The sequence below is a fragment of the Pituophis catenifer genome, unplaced genomic scaffold (assembly GCF_029215685.1).
Source record: "Pituophis catenifer annectens isolate HBS135680 unplaced genomic scaffold, rPitCat1.0.hap2 SCAF_2, whole genome shotgun sequence".
NCBI lineage: Eukaryota > Metazoa > Chordata > Lepidosauria > Squamata > Colubridae > Pituophis > Pituophis catenifer.
Window position 1 is genome coordinate 4,977,463 of NW_027256882.1, and position 18,231 is coordinate 4,995,693.

An 18,231-nucleotide genomic window follows, 5' to 3' on the forward strand; every position below is an offset into this window, starting at 1 on the left:
GTGGGTCTGTATCTTCTTTGTGAATCAAAGTAATGTACACCTCAGTCCATGATTTAAGTATTTCCTTCTTTATCACTTCATTCATCACCTCCAATAATGGAATGGTCAAGGATTCTTGTAATGTCCTATAGTATTCGACTGGCAGACCATCTGGCCCAGGCGCCTTTCCATTCTTTTGTTTCTTAATTGCTTCTGTTAACTCCAGCATCGTTATATTTCTTTCCAGCATCTCCTCCATGTCTTTACAAATCCAAGGTAACTTTACTTCTTGCAAATACTTTAACATTTTCTCCTTCTCTATTGTCTCTCTTTTATAAAGTTGTCTATAAAACTCTTGTATTATCTTCCCCATCTCTTTATTTACAAATTTACTTTTCCCTTGTTCATCAACTAGATGTGTTATTTTTCTCGATTCTCTTTCCTTTTTCAATTTGTATGCTAGCCATCTGCCGGGTTTATTCGCATTTTCAAAGTAATTTTGTTTGGCACTTCTTATTTTTTGAGTTAATTCTTCCTTCTCCAGTAGGTCCATTTTATGCTTTATTATATCCATTTTAATTTTAATATTCTTCTTATGTGGATCTTTCTGGAGTTCCTTCTCAAGCCTCTTATGATCATCAGTCAATGTTTTTGAAATTAGCCTTTTTTTGCATTCGTTTTCCTTGTATAATCTATAATTAGTCCTCTAGCATATGCCTTCATTGTGTCCCAGTGGTTTTGTATTGATGTCTCGTCTTTCTTATTTGCTTTATCAATTGTATTCAATCTATATCTTTGAAGTTGCCATGTAAAAGTTAATCCTTCTGGGGTCAACCATCCTTAATTAATTTTCTTTTTGAATCAAAATTTTCGTCAGGAATTGATATTCTCTTCTCAACTCTCTAACTTTCCTTGGTATTTGTCTCAAAACCACTATTTCTTTTTCTTTATATTTCAAAATTTTTTCTCTTGCTGCCTGAAGAATTTGTGCTTTAATCGATTTTTTTGTAAATCTTATATGTACCTCTCTTGGCAATTTATTGTGTATTGCATATCTGGTATAAACTCGATAAATCTCGTCGACCCCCTCCATCATCTTCTCTTTAGTAACTTCTAAGGCTTCAGCCAGCAACCCAATCATCACATCTGCCAAGTTTTCTCCTTTCTCTTCTTGCACATTTTGAAATCTTAAATAAAATTATGCTTTGTCTATTTCCCATCCAATTAGTCCACTGGCTTCTAGTTCAACCTCTCCCAGTCTATTCTCAATTTCTTTCATTTTCTCTTCTTTTTGATCTTCCTTCTCTAATTTTGACAATCTCTCTTCATATTTCACCATTGTTTGCTGAATACTGCCCACTTTTTCATCTGTTTTGAGTAGCTGTTGTTCCATCCTTTGCACTTTTTTATCTGTTTTGGATAGTTGATTTTCCATCTTAGTTGTTGTTCCATTCTTTGTACTGCATTACTTGTACTTCGTACTGTTTGCAAAATTGTTTGTAATGGCAATTCTTTATCTTTATCTTTATCTTTGTCTTTTTCTTGTTGCAACATTGTCTGGATTGATCTTTGGCCACCAGATGGTGATGATGCGGGCGTAGTTGCAGCAGATCCCGCTGTCGCTACTTTTCTACTCATTTTGTAACACAATCAAATAGAGGAGCCAAAAACAAGAAAAATCCAAAAAGAAAAAGAGAGAGAGAAGGGTGAAAAAGTAAAAAAAAAAAAAAAGACATGGGAAATAAAAAGTAATCCAATCTGGTTCTTCAGGTTCTTCCACACCTGAACATTTAACACCAAGATGTAGTGCACTGAAAGAAAACAACTATAATAAGCTTAAACAACAGATAGGGCAAGATTTGGTGAAATGGGAAAACTTGCAATTATGTTTGATTGGTAGAATTTCAACTATTAAGATGAATATTCTGCCTAAAATTTTGTACTTATTTCAGACAATTCCAATTAAGTTGGGTAAGGAATTTTTTGCAGATTTAATTAAAATGATACTGAAATACATTTGGCAAGGAAAAAAAGCGAGAATAAGTTATTACAAGATGCTAAAACTAGGGGTGGTTTTGGTTTGCCTAATTTTGAATGGTATTATCAAGCTGCAAGTTTAATGTGGATTAAAGAATGGATAACTTTGAGAAACACCAGATTATTGAATTTGGTGGGAATGATCTGTTGATGGGATGGCATGCTTTCTTATGGTATAAAGGAATAAAAATACAAGGGTATTTTAGAAGACATCAGATACGTGAAGCTTTATGGTTGAATTGGGAGGTCAAATGACATTATTATTTGAAAACACCACTCTGGGTATCTACATCTGAAGCTTTTTCTTATCCAGTAATATTTAAAAAGGAACAAATTATTAGGTATAGTGAATTATTGGATGAAAAGGGTGAATTTAAATTAAAGCAGGAACTTGAAGATCAGGAATATAAAATGGATTGGTTTTCATACATCCAAATATTTTCTAGATATCGAGAAGATCTCAAGCAAGAAGGTTTTTATAATGTTTTGACTAACTTAGATAAGATTTTAATGGGTTCTGATGATCATATTAAAAAGGTGTATGGGTATTTGTTAGAATTAAAATTGGAAGAAGAACAAGTTAAAGAATCAATGATAGCATGAAGGAAAAATTTTGGTTATGGCATTGATTTAGAGAAATGGCAAAAATTGTGGTCACATAATTTTAAAATGACAATGTCTACAGCATATAAGGAGAATTTGTATAAGATGTTTTACAGGTGGCATCTACCCGTCGAGGATAGCCAGAATGTTCCAGAATAAATCGGAGAAGTGTTGGAAATGTCATCAGACTCCAGGATCCTATTACCATATGTGGTGGACATGTGGAGAAGCAAAGAGTTATTGGACTAAGATACACACATGGTTGGAAAAAATGACTAAGAGACATACGTATTGACTTTAAACCAGAGATATTTTTATTAGGGATCTTACCAGAAACATACAATAAAGAATTGCAATATTTAATTGTGAACCTTTTAACAGCGGCTAGAATTGTATTTGCTAAAAATTGGAAAGGAGAAAAGATATCTATTGATGAAGAAATTATTATGAAGATGATTGTGCTGAAATGAGTAAATTGACATTTGAAATAAGAGAGCAGGAAGATAAACAATATTATTTGAGATGGGATTTATTTTATCAAAGGATAACAAAAAATGGAGATAAATATGTAGATGTTGAAATAACTTAAGTGAAATATTTTGTATAAAGTAAACTTTGGATGCATAGTGATATGTTGAAGAGAGAAGGGGAGGAGGCACAAAAGGATGTTAACCAATCGATACACTGTCTGTACTTGTTGGGAAGGATGATGTTTTTATGTTTTATTTTTGTTTTAAAATAAAAAAAATATTTATTTATTTATTAGTTCGATTTATATGCCGCCCTTCTCCGGAGACTCAGGGCCGCTTACAATGCATTAAGCATATACTTTTGTATATACTGCTTAGTAGGGCTCTCGGCCCCCCCAAGCGGTGTTCTTTTTTTATATATACAAAATCAGCTTATTGCCCCCACAATCCGGGTCCTCAATTTACCTACCTCGGAAGGATGGAAGGCTGAGTCAACCTTGAGCCTGGTGAGATTTGAACTCGCAGTAATTGCAGGCAGCTGGCAGCTAAGTGCTACTTTAACAGCACTTTAGTCCGCTGCACCACCAAGGCTCCAAAAATTTTGATTTTTTCCAAATCCAAAAATGATTTGTTGGTGGAAAGAAAGCACTACAACGAACGCTTTAAACATTGAAGGAACAGTAAGAAATGTTAAGGAGTACTTGTTTAAACAGCTGGATCCCGACTTTGAAAAGAAGTGAAAAAGAATAAAGCCTTTAACTGGAATGGTCTAGATAAATATTTAAATTGGATATTATTTGGAAATAAAAAAAAGGGAGAGACACTACATGGACTTGAATTTTAACTACATATAAATTAAAATAAAAAAATGTTTGAATTGACAATATGGAACATTGAGAATATGAGGAAGTAATATGCGTGAAGCATTTAAGGGCGATAAAGAAGCGGAAATATGGTTAGAATACAAAAAAAAGGAAAAAATATAAATGTGAAGCATTTATAAACATGTTGAAAGGAAAATAATTGAAGATGAAAAAATAGATGATTACACTGGGATTGACAGTGAAAAACAAAATGTGGATGGGGGGAATATCATCTAAAAAAGATAGGAAGAGAAGGAGATGGGAAAAGACTGAGGGGAAGAATTAAAAGGATAACAATTTTAAAAATGAGAGGATTCAGGGAAAAAGATACAATAAATATAAAAAGAAAAAGAAGAAAATAAGAGAATGGGAGAAAGGCAGAAAAATATTGGATTTTGGAGAGACCAAAAGAAAATGGGTAAAAGGAGAATAATGGAGAGAAGGAAGGGAAAGAAAGCATTTAATAGTTGATTTAAGGGAAACATATTAATAGTAGAAATTGCATGTAAGAAGTAAACAAGAAGTATATTGTTATTGTAAAATGGAGTAGCAGGTGTAATATGAAAATGTAGATTGGTTTAAATATGAAAATAATGGAAATTAAGATATAAAATTGAAAGGCTAGTAAATGAGGAAAATAAGAAATTAGGAACTAAGGAAAATTAAGAGGTGGAAGGTTAATTAAGTCAAAAGGTTTCAATGTAAAAATGGAATGAGTTGAGATACATTGTTAATTTAAAAATCGGATGCGGACTTTGAAAAATACAGTTAATAAGTGGAGAAAAATTGGGGTTGCCCAGATATCATTGTGGAAAATATTGAATTGAAAATGAATACAACAATGGAAAGAGAATGGAAGGAGTAGTAGAGGGAAGGAGAAGAGAGGAAGGAGAGAGAGGAATAGAAGGGAAAAGGAGAGGAAGGGAGGGGAAATAAGAGTAGGAGAGGAAGGAATGGAAGACAGGGGAAAGAAAGGGGAAGTAGAGAAGGAGTAGGAGTGGAGGTATAGGAGAGGAGGAAAGAGGAAAGTAGGAAAGGATAGAAGGGAGGGAAGAGGAGAGGAAAAGAATTGTTGTAAACAAGGGAGATGAAATGGTAGAAAGGCAACCCCAAGCATGTTCAAATTTATTAGGACGAAGAACAAATTAATATGAAAGTTATGATTAACAATGGATAACTAATTGAAATAATGTTAAGAAACTAGGATTGGAGGGCTGATGGTGATGCTGTTTATAAAATAAGCATAGAAGTATTAAGATAAGATTAAAAAGTATGGAAAAAATATTTTGGCAAAAATGGTAACTATGTAAAATGAAATTGGATATGATAAGTTGTATAAGTTATGATATGGTCAATACTCTGTTCATAAAATGTGTGTGTGTCTGTAAAAGAAAAAAATCAATAAAATTTGATTTAGAAAAAAAAGAAAATGGATGGAGCATTTTTAAATAAGTGGAAATTGAAAAGTTTCAATTTGGCATTTTTATTGAAAACATCTTCAAGTCGTAGAATTACTTTTAGTAGGTAAACAAACAGACTATCAGATGGCATGAATCATTTTTATGGCCCAACGCAAAATTAACCTAATTTTAGACAAAAATGTACTATAACATTTTGTGGTTCCAATTTGATATGGCAGTTGCTGGAGAGAGATTTTAATTGACTTCTGGATCCACTAGTGAATCGGAAGAATTTTTTTTCTTTTGAAAGACCCCCCAAGAGACACAACTTTCTCCTTCTGTCCATCCAGGAATTGATGGAGCCCTGGTGCCTGAAGTCCTAAGCCTGGTACAAGTCCTTGGCGGTTGGTGCCCCATCCGCACTTTCGGCTCAAGCAGGAGATCCTATACCATTTCAAGATCTATTGATATTCCTATAGGATCCAGTCTCTTCTTAAGAATGCCAGTAATGAAGCAACCACAATGTCTGAAGGAAAGCTGTTCTACTAGTTAATTGTCTTCACTGCAAGGAAGATTCTTCTTAATTTGAGGTTACTTCTCTCCTTGATTATTTTACATGCATTGTTTCTTGTGCCGTCTGGTGCTCTGGAAAATAAATTGAGCCCCCTGGAATACTTCTACCATGTCACTCCTAATCCTTCTTTTCTGTGGACTAGCCACACCCAAATCCTGCAACCGTTCTTCATATATGTTAGTCTTCAGGCCTTTAATCATCTTAGCTGCTCTTCTTTGCACTTTCTCCAAAGTCTAAACATCTTTTTTGTAATGTGATGACCAAAACTTGATGCAGTATTCCAGATGTAGTCTTACTAAGGCTTTATAAAACAGTACTAATACTTCACATGATTTTGATTCTGTGCCTCTGTTTATACAATCAAGGTTTACATTAGCTTTTTTGGCTGCTGCCATGCACACATGACTTACGTGTAAGTGATCATCGATTTGGACTCCCAAGTTCCCTCTCACAATTACTGTTTTTTTTAAAAAAAATTTAAAATTTATTTTAAACATAAAACATATCTTTTTAGAGCAAAAGTTTGATCTGGTATAAAATAAGTATAGATTCCGAATTTCATCCATTACCATCTTAAAGAAGAAAAAAAGAAGAAAAAGTAAAAAAATAATAAAGAAAAAAAGTTCTAAACCCAATTTTTCCATTCAATCTAACATCTTGTTCTAACATTTAACATTCTATTAAATATCAACCTAAATCTTAAATTCCAAATCTAAACAGCTTTTTATAATATTCATTTATCATTTTAACAATCAGTATTTCATATATTTCCCTTACTTCAAAGACCCAAATTCAATCAGTATTTCTTCAAAATTGCATCTAAAAACCAGCGCAAAGTATTTTACTCCTCTCTTACAAACCGTTCAAGATTAATTCACTTTAAAATTTACTTCCAAGGTATCTCCTTCACTCCTCCTAGGTTTATTTTTAACTGAATTACAGCTTGGTTAGCTGATTTCCAGGGATGCTTCCCTCCACTCCTAACCTTATTTAATGACTGGATCACAGTTTGATTTTAACTGCTCTCCAACATTTTACTGTTTTTGAGCTAGGTTTCAAGTAATCTGTTTTTCCTGCCCAGGTGTAAAATCTTACTTTTCTCCACATTAAATTTCATTTTGTTGGATTCAACCTTGTCTCATTTGGATCAGAAAGGTAAAATATGCATACACATACAAATCTATAGAGACATGGTGGGTCAGTGGTTAGAATGCAGTACTACAGGCTAATTGTCCACAGCCAGTAGTTCGATCCTGACCGGCTCATGGTTGATTCAGTCTTTCATCCTTCCGAGGTGGGTAAAATGAGGACCCAGATTGCTGGGGATCATATGCTTGTCAGGGCATTTATTAATCCCATGTTTGGCTCTGGGACTAATTACCCTGGTTTAGAGGAGATGGGTCGTGGCTTAATCCAAGTTGTCAATAAACTGAAAAGAAACTCGAGGAAGGTTTCTAATAAAACTCATTTATTTGTTATAAAGAAAATAAAACACCTCACTAACTAAGAAAAGTTAATTGTTACATTTTTGAAAGTAATTCTCCTGCCGGTCCAAGACGGACCTTGCTGGCAGGAGAACAAAGGAAAGAGAAGGTGAGAAGCAAGTGAAGGAATGTGGGTGGATACGGAAACACGTAGCTTACTGATAACAATTCTTGGCAAGCTACGGAGGGTCAGATAGTCCAGAAATAATGAGCTCAGCTGGTAAATAAAATAACGCAGTGACATTCCCCTTCTTTTGCCAGTTGAGCGAATATCAGTTCATCATCAAATAAGGCACATCTTCTCACGTAGATACTCGTGTTGAGCTGCTGGAAGTGGTTTGTTGAGCATATCAGCAATTTGATCATGTGTAGATACATATTGCATTTTGACAAAACCTTTTTTCACTAAATGCTTTATGTTTTGATAACGGATGTCAATGTGTCTGGACCTAGAACCTGTAAAATGAGATTCAGAAATATAAACCACCGATTCATTGTCTTCCATCACGGTGATCGGTCGGATCGGGTGTGTCCAGATATCTGACTAAAGCATCAAACCAAGTTAGGGAATTACATGCATCTGAAACACAAGCATATTCAGCTTCAGTAGATGAACAAGAAACAAATTCTGCTTACGTACTTGCCAATAAACAGGACATCCATTTAAGAACATCATATAACCTGAAGTACTTTTGCGTGATTTCTTATCACTTGCCCAATCAGAATCTGCATAACAACATAATTCTGCATAATCAGTATGTGTTGGTTCTAACAATAACTTCAAGTGTTTAGTGTATTTTAGGTATCTCAATAATTTCTTAATGCATGTCCAATGAAACTGTTTTGCCTTACCTACGTGTCGTGATAAGAGATTAACACTAAGTGCAATGTCGGGTCTGGTCCAACTACTAATGTACAATAGTGACCCAATGACTGAACGATAAAGTGTTTGATCCTCGAACTCAGGACTTTCTTCTTGTGTCAAGTTGTGAAAATCTGTTTGCATGGGTGTCTTTGTTGTGTTAGCATCCTTCATGTTGCAATGATGCAAAACTTGTTCAATTTTATCTTTTTGTGAAAGACTAAACCCCTTCTGTGTTTTTTTAATCTGAACACCTAAATAAGTGCTAATGTGACCTAATGATTTCAATGTGAAGTATCTCTGTAAAGCTTTGGCAAAAATTTCACTCATTTGCTTATTTGGACCAATATAAACAATATCATCAACATAAACAAGAACTATCTCATATGCATTGTTAGATCTTTTTGTGAACACGCACTCATCAGTTTCGGACTTAATAAAGCCCATTGAATTTAGTTTGTCAGTAAGACATAAATACCACATTAAACCAGATTGTTTCAGACCATAGAGACTTTTGTGAGCTCAGGGCTTTGAGAAGAGTAATGAATTACTTCTCTCTCTGCGTGGGGGTGAAAAAGCTTTGCCGTTTGTGGAAACTTTCTTGGCCTGGCACCATGCACATCGTAATCTGTGGGCTCTGGTAGAATAGATTCATAGCATGCAAATTGAGAAGAAGAAGCTACCGACCTCAGTCGCAGTTCATTATCTTCAAAAGCAGCTGTTCTGATATCTGTCCTTTGATGTGTTTCCGAAAGCATTTTCAGATCTTCTTCACCCATGGCACCTTCTTGTTCCAATTGCGTAGCCGTAGCAAGAGGCTGGAATCTTGAGGGCGTTACTATCTCCTGTTCTTCTTCCAAAGAGGATAAAGCTCTGTGCTTCATTTTTCCTTTTTTCTTCTGTTTGGGCATCTTAGCAATATAATTAGCGTACCTCAGTAGCTAAAAACTAATTGCCTATGCGCTCTTATCAGAAGTAACAAAACAAGGAAAAAGCCATAAATCAGACCATCCTCGTGCTAGCAGTTGTCAGGGCATTTATTAATCCCATGTTTGGCTCTGGGACTAATTACCCTGGTTTAGAGGAGATGGGTCGTGGCTTAATCCAAGTTGTCAATAATCTGAAAAGAAACTCGAGGAAGGTTTCTAATAAAACTCATTTATTTGTTATAAAGAAAATAAAACACCTCACTAACTAAGAAAAGTTAATTGTTATATTTTTGAAAGTAATTCTCCTGCCGGTCCAAGACGGACCTTGCTGGCAGGAGAACAAAGGAAAGAGAAGGTGAGAAGCAAGTGAAGGAATGTGGGTGGATACGGAAACACGTAGCTTACTGATAACAATTCTTGGCAAGCTACGGAGGGTCAGATAGTCCAGAAATAATGAGCTCAGCTGGTAAATAAAATAACGCAGTGACAATGCTGACTTTGTAAACTGCTCAGAGAGCGTGGTAAAACATTGTGGAGTGGTATGTAAGTCTAAGTGGAATTGCTATTGCAATATAGTTTCTCCCGAGCGTGGATCCTTTTATGAGAAGATGACTATCCTAAGCAAAGCTCTTTCCACATTCCATGCATTTATATGGCTTCTCCCCTGTGTAGATGATCTTATGGGAAGTAAGTCCACTGCTCTGACTAAATGTCTTTCCACACTCCATTCATTTATACGGCTTCTCCCTTGTGTGGATCATCTTATGGGAAGTAAGATGACCTCTTTGAGCAAAGGTCTTTCCACATTCCATGCATTTATATGGTTTCTCCCCTGTGTGGATCATCTTATGGGAAGTAAGTGCACTGCTTTGAGCAAAGGTCTTTCCACACTCCATGCATTTATATGGTTTCTCCCCTGTGTGGATCCTTTTATGGGAAGTAAGTCCATTGCTCAGAACAAAGGTCTTTCCACACTCCATGCATTTATATGGTTTCTTTCCTGTGTGTATCCTTTCGTGGGAAGTAAGTGCACTGCTATGACTAAACGTCTTTCCACACTCCATGCATTTATATGGTTTCTCCCCTGTGTGGATCCTTTTATGGATAGTGAGTGTACTGGTATGCGGAAAGGTCTTTCCACATTCCATGCATTTATATGGTTTCTCCCCTGTGTGGATCCTTTTATGGGAAGTAAGCCCACTGCTATGACTAAACGTCTTTCCACATTCCATGCATTTATATGGTTTCTCCCCTGTGTGGATCCTTTTATGGATAGTAAGTGTACTGCTATGACTAAACGTCTTTCCACATTCCATGCATTTATATAATTTCTCCCCTGTGTGGATCACCTTATGGGAAGTAAGTGTTTTGCTATGAGCAAACGTCTTTCCACATTCCATGCATTCATATGGTTTCTCCCCTGTGTGGGTCATCTTATGGGAAGTAAGTGCACTGCTTTGAGCAAAGGTCTTTCCACACTCCATGCATTTATATGGTTTCTCCCCTGTGTGGATCCTTTTATGGGAAGTAAGTCCATTGCTCAGAACAAAGGTCTTTCCACACTCCATGCATTTATACGGCTTCTCCCCTGTGTGGATCATTTTATGGGAAATAAGATTATGTTTTTCAGCAAAGATCTTTCCACATTCTGTGCATTTATATGGCTTCTCCCCTGTATGGAGCTTTTTGTGTCTTGTAAGTCGACAGTCCAGAGCAAAACTCTTTCCACACTCCATGCATTTATACGGCTTCTCCCCTGTGTGGATCCTTTTATGGGAAGTAAGATGCCCACTTGTTCTAAAACATTTTCCACATTCCAAACATTTATAAGGCTTCTTTTTTGTGTCAATTGCTTTTTGAGATGTAAGGAAGTTATTTCCAAGAATGAATGTCCCATTGTAATTTTTTCTGTTGTGTCTTCTTATAGCATCTTCTCCTTTGTTTTGCGTTACATCATGTTCATTTACTTGTACTTTAGCTTTGATTAGCTTCACACTTTTTGCAGTATATTTTTTCCTTTTTTTCTCTTGTTGGGCAAGAAAGTCTTGCATCGGTGCATCAGTGGAAGATGAGCTTTCATGTTTCCAATTCTTTGACTGGTTTCTCTCATGGCTTTCTAATTCCATTCGAATTCCAAACCTCTCCCTTCCATCTTTAGCATTGATCACTTGGAACAGTTCACAGGAATCTTGATTCTCCTGCCCATTATTACCTTCAAAGCAAAAGGGAAATGAAAATAAGGTTAGAGAAAAAGATCAAAGTGTAGAAAGTTAACTGAATTTCCTTCTGAATTTCTCCGAAATTCCATTAGGTTGTACGTTTGCATGCTTTCAGGGGTGTGATACAGACCTGATGATTTCTATATTCATGAGTCATGAAAGCTTTGAAAATATCTAGAAAACATCTCTTTCTTTACAATTAACTATTGTAATGTAATGTAAGATTGTGTGGGAAAATAGGAGGGGGGATATATTTGAGGGTTTGTATTTAAACAAAATAGCATTCTTCCAGTCGGTCAAGGTCAGGACGAATCTGCATTTGGAGAAGGAGTGGTTGGAGTGCTATCTCGAGATGGGACGGATGGAGATTGGTGTCATCCCTGGAAGCCATATTACCTTTGTGCCTTCAGGATCCAGGTCTGCCACAATCCTCCTGTGGGAAGTTGGAAGTTGGACTTACAGAGACCACTAGACAAGGGACGGAACACCAAGTAAGTAGTGGAGAGCCCCATCCAGCCTGTGGAATCGGAAGGAAGCCCAACTGGGGGTCTCGTCTCCCTCTCCAGAGGAAAGCAGCAGCAAGGATGACCCGATGTTGGGTGGAACCATCTGCCCTTTTGCCCTCAAGATTACCTTAACGGCCCCCAATGCCGGAGCCCAGGGGGAAGTGGAGGCAGTCATAAACACTGGCTGCACGGGATGCCTAATTAGCTCCCCAAATAGTTGAGCAATTAGGCTACGCAATTGCCCCCTACAGCAGCCCATTAGCTTTGAACAGGTAGACGGCTTCCTAATTGGTGGGGCCCCGGCAGTGGTGAAATGAAAAATTTGTTACTACCAGTTCTGTGGGCGTGGCTTGATTGGGGGGGTTAATGTGACTGGGTGGGCGTGGCCAAATTTTTTTTAATTTTTACAATCATTTTTTCTACAACCTCTTTGGCAAAGAGGTTGTAAAAAAATGCTTTCAAAAGGTTCTGACGATCCCAGCTGAGTTGACTGATCAGCAGAGGTTTTTTTTTCTTTTAAAAGCCTCTGCTGATCAGGCAACTCAGCTTGGATCGTCAGAGGCATTTAAAAGAAAAAAAGCCTCTGCTGATCCGGCAACTCAGCTTGGATCGTCAAAGGCTTTCAAAAGCCTTTGATGATCCCAGCTGAGCCGCACAATCATCAGAGGATTTTAAAACCTTTTTTTCAGCTGAAGAGGTTGTAGAAAAAATGCTTTAAATTTTTTTTTTAAAAAAAACCCTCTGATGATTGTATGGGTCAGCTGGGCATGGGGGGGGGGGGGGGCAGGGATTTTTGCTACCGGTTTTCCAAACCACTTGCCTCCATCGCTACCGGATTGGACAATCCGGTTCGAACCGGGAGCATTTCACCCCTGGGCCCCAGCCACCAGACTCATGAAGCTTGTCAGGTTAGAACTGTGGTGCCACAAAGAGCTTCTCTGGTTCATAGCCACCCCCAAAATGACAGACCTCATAATTTTGGGGCTCTCATTACTCGATAAATGGGGACCCACGATCTCCTGGGATGGTAGTCACAAGAAGATAGTCATTGGACTAGGACTGTTGAGAATTAATGCCTCTAAAAGAAAATGAAGCTAATGAAGATAGAGAAATAGCCATGGAGTCTGCAGTGATTAAACAGAGAAGTGGATTAAAGAAATTTCCCTTTCTGGGTGGAAAAGAAACATGTTAATTGGCTTTACCTTTACCTTGGATTACTTGAAATTAATATTGGATATAAGGATTTTGGAGATTCCTACTCTGTCCCAGATGATTTTAAGAAAGAAGAAAGAAAGAACATTTTGGATTTTAACAATGGAGACTGACAAAACTAGGTGTGGCGTAGTTAACAAAGACAGGAAGCTGATTCACCACGCTTGGATCAGACATTTTAAAAGTTTTAAAGGGACATACAGAAATTCTTTACTTTGAACTGATGAACCTTGAAATAGAGTACTTTGGACAGAGAGGAAAAGGAAGAAAAGGAAGAATTAAAGAGGATAAATTTAAATGTGACTAACTGAAATGTAAAGTTTAAAAGCCTATGTATATATGATAAAGTTTAAAAGCCTAGGTATATATGATTTTTGGATAAAAACAGGAAGTTGTGAAATAATAAAAATAGAAAATAAGAGGTGGCTATTAAAATAGTGGATGATATCAAGGGGATAAAATAATAAAGAAGAATATTTATTTATTTATTTATTTATTTAATTTGATTTATATGGCGCCCTTCTCCAGAGACTCAGGGCGGCTTACAATGCATTAAGCAATAGCCTTCATTCTTTTGTATATTTTTACAAAGTCAGCTTATTGCCCCCACAAACTGGGTCCTCATTTCACCTACCTTAGAAAGGATGGAAGGCTGAGTCAACCTTGAGCCTTGGAGAGATTCGAACCAGCAGAAATTGCAGGCAGCTGTGTTAATAACAGGGTGCACTAAACCCCTGTACTATCAAGGCTCTAGAATATATTTTGAGGCAGGAAAATTTTAAGAAAATGTACTGTTTGATGTAATACGTTTTAATTTTAATTTGCAAACAAATGTTAAACTGATGAATAAGGATTGATTGAACAAAATACAAGATACACAGATGTTAGTGATTAGTCTTGAATTAAGGTAATACAAGTTGAAATGATGACTACTATGACATATACTGAGATTTAAATTGAAAGAGCAGGATGGAAAAATGATATAAAACAGATAATTATATTACAGTTAAAATGTGTGGGATGGATACCAACTAGATAAGAGTTTGAGACTCGGTGGAAATACGTTGGAAATTAATTCAAAATGCTGGAAACAGCCAAACAAATAGGAGGAGAGTTGGAGGAGACTATGCTGGAAATCAGCCCACAAAATGCTGGAAACAGTCAAATTAATCAAATAGAACAAGCTGGAAGATAGTTAAATATTAGAGGGAGATATAGTGGAAAATATATTAGAAATTGGAGTAAATAAAATATGCCTTTGAGAGAAATCTGTGTAATATGTAAACTGGGAGAAAAAAAAAACCTAAGGTAAACTGATTTGAGGATAAGGGTCAAAGGATTAAAATTAGATAAAATGTTGTTTTATAAAATATAATAAAAATGGAGTGGTATTGAATTAAAACTAAGAATAAATGGTGATAAAATTGTAAGGTAAACACTTAACAAGAGGTTAGAATATTGTAAAAATGTTTAGTTTTGTTTAAATGTCTATGTCTGTATGTGTATGTTTGTCTATAATAAAAAATTAAAAAAAAAAGAATATTGTAAAAATTATTTTGATATGAATTGTATAAGATATAAGGTAAAGAAGAATAAAGATATGTTTAGAATTGTTATGCAGATGTAAAAATAAGTGAAAGTGAATTTGAAACTAATTTTGGATAGATATAATGGATTTATATAGATGAAAATGTGAAATTTGAGGTAAAATTGGTTTTTCTTAAGTTTTGAATTTCTTTTGTATCTTCTTTTTTTTTCTTTTTTTGTTTATTTATAAAAGATGTAATGGAAATTGTGAATTGAGCTTGTGAAAGGAATGTAAGCGTGGTAACCATCTATGACCGGATCGAGATTTTTGCTCTTGAAAGTTACATTTTTAAGTTTAAATTTGAAAAAATAAATAAAAAATATTTACAAAAAAGAAAAGAAAAAAAGAAGATAGTCATTGTACTGGGCCTGTTGCCACTGGTGGTGAGGTGAATTCCCCACCACAGAGATCCTGACCCCGAAAGAAGGAATCCCTCCAGAAACTGCAGCCCTGGCCCAGGATGTCCCGCAGGGAGGCCAGCAGGTGTCCAGAGAATATCGAGACTTGAGGGGGGGATGTTTAGCGAGGAGGACTGCAACTTCCTCCCTCCTCATCGCCCAACCGACTGCGCGATTGAGTTCGTACCAGGGGCAAAACTGCCCAATCCGAAGATATACTCAATGACTCCGACCGAAATGGAGGCATTAAGGAAGTACATAGACACAAATCTAGCGCGAGGATTCAGAGCCCACAAAATCCAAAGTGGCGGCCCCTGCACTTTTTAAAGAGAAGGCCGGTGGGACGAGGCTCTGCGTGAATTTTCGCAGTATTAACACCATGTGCGTGGGGAACATCTACCCCACCCCCCTCATGAAAGACATGCTCAATCACCTGTTGAAGGGCAAGGAGTTCACCAAGCTGGACTTGAGGGAAGCCTACTACCATATACAGTTTAGGGAGGAGATGAGTGGAAAACTGCATTCAACTGCCCGCTTAGCAGCTTCCAGTTCAAAGTGATGCCATTTGGACTCCCCCCCACCCCCCACTTGCAATCTTCATCCAGATTATGAACAAGATTCTGCATCAGCACCTATACAAGGAGGTTCTGGTGCACTTGGACGATATTCTCATATTCAGCAAAATGCTGGAAGAGTACATAAAACTTGTCCGGTATAAGACCCCAAAACCAGCCACCTACTCCTCCCATTGTGGTAGAAGGGGAGACCCATTACGAAATCAAGAAAATCTTAGACTCCAGACTATATTATATAGAGGACAGTTACAAAATCTTATACACTGGAAAGGGTACCCTTTGGCTGAGGCCACCTGGGATAAAAGCTGGAACATCAAAGCAGAAAGGCTGATTAAGTAATTCCATGATAAATACTCTGGGCTCATTTTGGGCCTCTCAAACCCTCTGCGCATCCCATTTCCATCCTCCCCGATGCTGGAGAGGGCAAAAACGGGACCTGCAAAGGCCTCCGGAGGCCAAAAGTGGGCCCATTTTTGCCCTGCAGAGTGCTTCTTGATGCCAGGGAGGACAAAAAAGGGACGCACAGAAGGTTTGGGAGGCCAAAAAGAGGCGCGTATGTGCTCTATAAGACGCAAAGACATTTCCACCCACTTGTTTTTTTGGGGAAAAGTGCATCTTATAGTCTGAAAAATACGGTAAGTCCAAGTGGGATGGGGTGGGGGAATAGGTAGGGTGAATGTTACAGCGCCTCTTCTGTCATTCGTAAGTGTGACAGATGGCCATGGTGCTGCAACACTCGGGACTTGGTCTCAAGTACTTTTTTTTTTAATTTAATTTTGTTTAGACTTCTATACCGCTTCATAGTGCTTTACAGCCCTCTCTAAGCGGTTTACAAAGTTAGCATATAGCATATTAAAGTTAGCATATAGCATATAGCATATTAGAGTTCATGGCTTCCATGACGGCCATGGACCTGACCCAGCTAATTCATGGCCCTACGCACATGGGGGTAAACACACTGGACTTGGTTTTTGTCTCTGGACAGTGGTTGAGTGATCTTGAGATAGGGGACATAGTCGAGCCCTTATCATGGTCGGATCACTCACTCCTTTGCCTTGACCTTCGAACCGCGGCACCCCGCTGCAGGGAGGCGGAACCGATAAGATGGTACCGCCCCAGGCGCCTGATGGAACCTGATAGGTTCCAGATGGAGCTTGGGCCAATCCCCGAGGATCTCGCTCACGCCTCGACTGGAGACCTAGTGGCCGCCTGGGACAGGGCGGCCACTGGAGCTCTGGATCGAGTCGTGCCTTTGCGGCCTCTGACCCAGCGCCGATCTCACCTGGCTCCTTGGTTCACCGAGGAGCTGAGGTAGATGAAGCGCCGGAAAAGACGCCTAGAGAGTAGTTGGACGGCTAGTCTTTCTAAATCGGACCGGACACTGGTAAGATCTCATATTAAGAATTACCTAGTGGCGATAAAAGCAGCAAAATGTACCCATTTTGCTGCTCTTATTGCGTCATCAGATAATCGCCCGGCCGCCCTGTTTAGGGTGACCCGCTACCTGCTCCACCAGGAAGCGCGAGAGGACCCCTTGGAAGGAAGAGCCGAGGATTTTGTTCAATATCTGCATGACAAAATCACTCAGATTCGGGAAGGTCTGGACTCCGATTGGGTAGGTCCAGCGAGGGTGACGGAGGCAGGTCTTGAGAATGTTATCTGGGATGAGTTTGATCCTGTGATCCCAGATGACGTGGACAGGATTCTGGGTAGATTGAACGCGACCACATGTTTGTTGGACCCTTGTCCCTCCTGGTTAGCGCTGGTTTCCTGGGAGGTGACGCGAGGCTGGCTCCAGGGGATTATAAATGCTTCATTGGGTGAGGGTGACTTCCCCGCCGCCTTGAAGGAGGCGGTGGTGAGGCCTCTCCTCAAGAAGCCCTCCCTGGACCCGGCAGTATTGGCTAATTATTGTCCAGTCTCCAACCTTCGCTTTGTGGCGAAGGTTGTTGAGAGTGTGGTTGCACAACAGCTTCCCCAGTACCTGGATGAAACTTCGTATCTGGATCCGTTCCAGTCGGGTTTCAGGCCTAGGTACAGCACGGAAACGGCATTGGTCGCATTGGTTGATGATCTCTGGAGGGCTCAGGACAGGGGTTGCTCCTCTGTCCTGGTCCTGTTAGATCTCTCAGCGGCTTTTGATACCATCGACCATGGTATCATGCTGCACCGGTTGGAAGAGTTGGGGGTGGGAGGCACCGTACTACGGTGGTTCTTCTCCTTTCTCTCTGATCAGTCGCAGTCTATGTTGACGGGGGCAGAGGTCGACCCCGAGGCCCTTCATATGTGGGGTGCCGCAGGGATCGGTCCTCTCGCCCCTTTTGTTCAACATTTATGTAAAGCCACTGGGTGAGGTCATCCGTGGTTTCAGGGTGAAGTACCATCAGTACGCTGTACATCTCCACCCCGGACCACCCCAACGATGCCCTTGAAGTGATGTCCTGGTGCCTGGAGGCCATACGGATCTGGATGGGGAGAAACAGGTTCAGGCTCAACCCATCCAAGACTGAGTGGCTGTGGTTTCCGACGTCC

At 38.6% G+C, this 18,231-nt stretch overlaps 1 protein-coding gene and 1 pseudogene across 1 annotated transcript in view; one reads left to right on the plus strand and one right to left on the minus strand.

The window, feature by feature from the left end:
• LOC139311676 (uncharacterized) overlaps positions 1-18,231 on the plus strand; it is a 396,884-nt gene that overhangs the window by 201,930 nt on the left and 176,723 nt on the right.
• LOC139311661 (zinc finger protein 208-like) overlaps positions 1-18,231 on the minus strand; it is a 51,097-nt pseudogene that overhangs the window by 21,363 nt on the left and 11,503 nt on the right.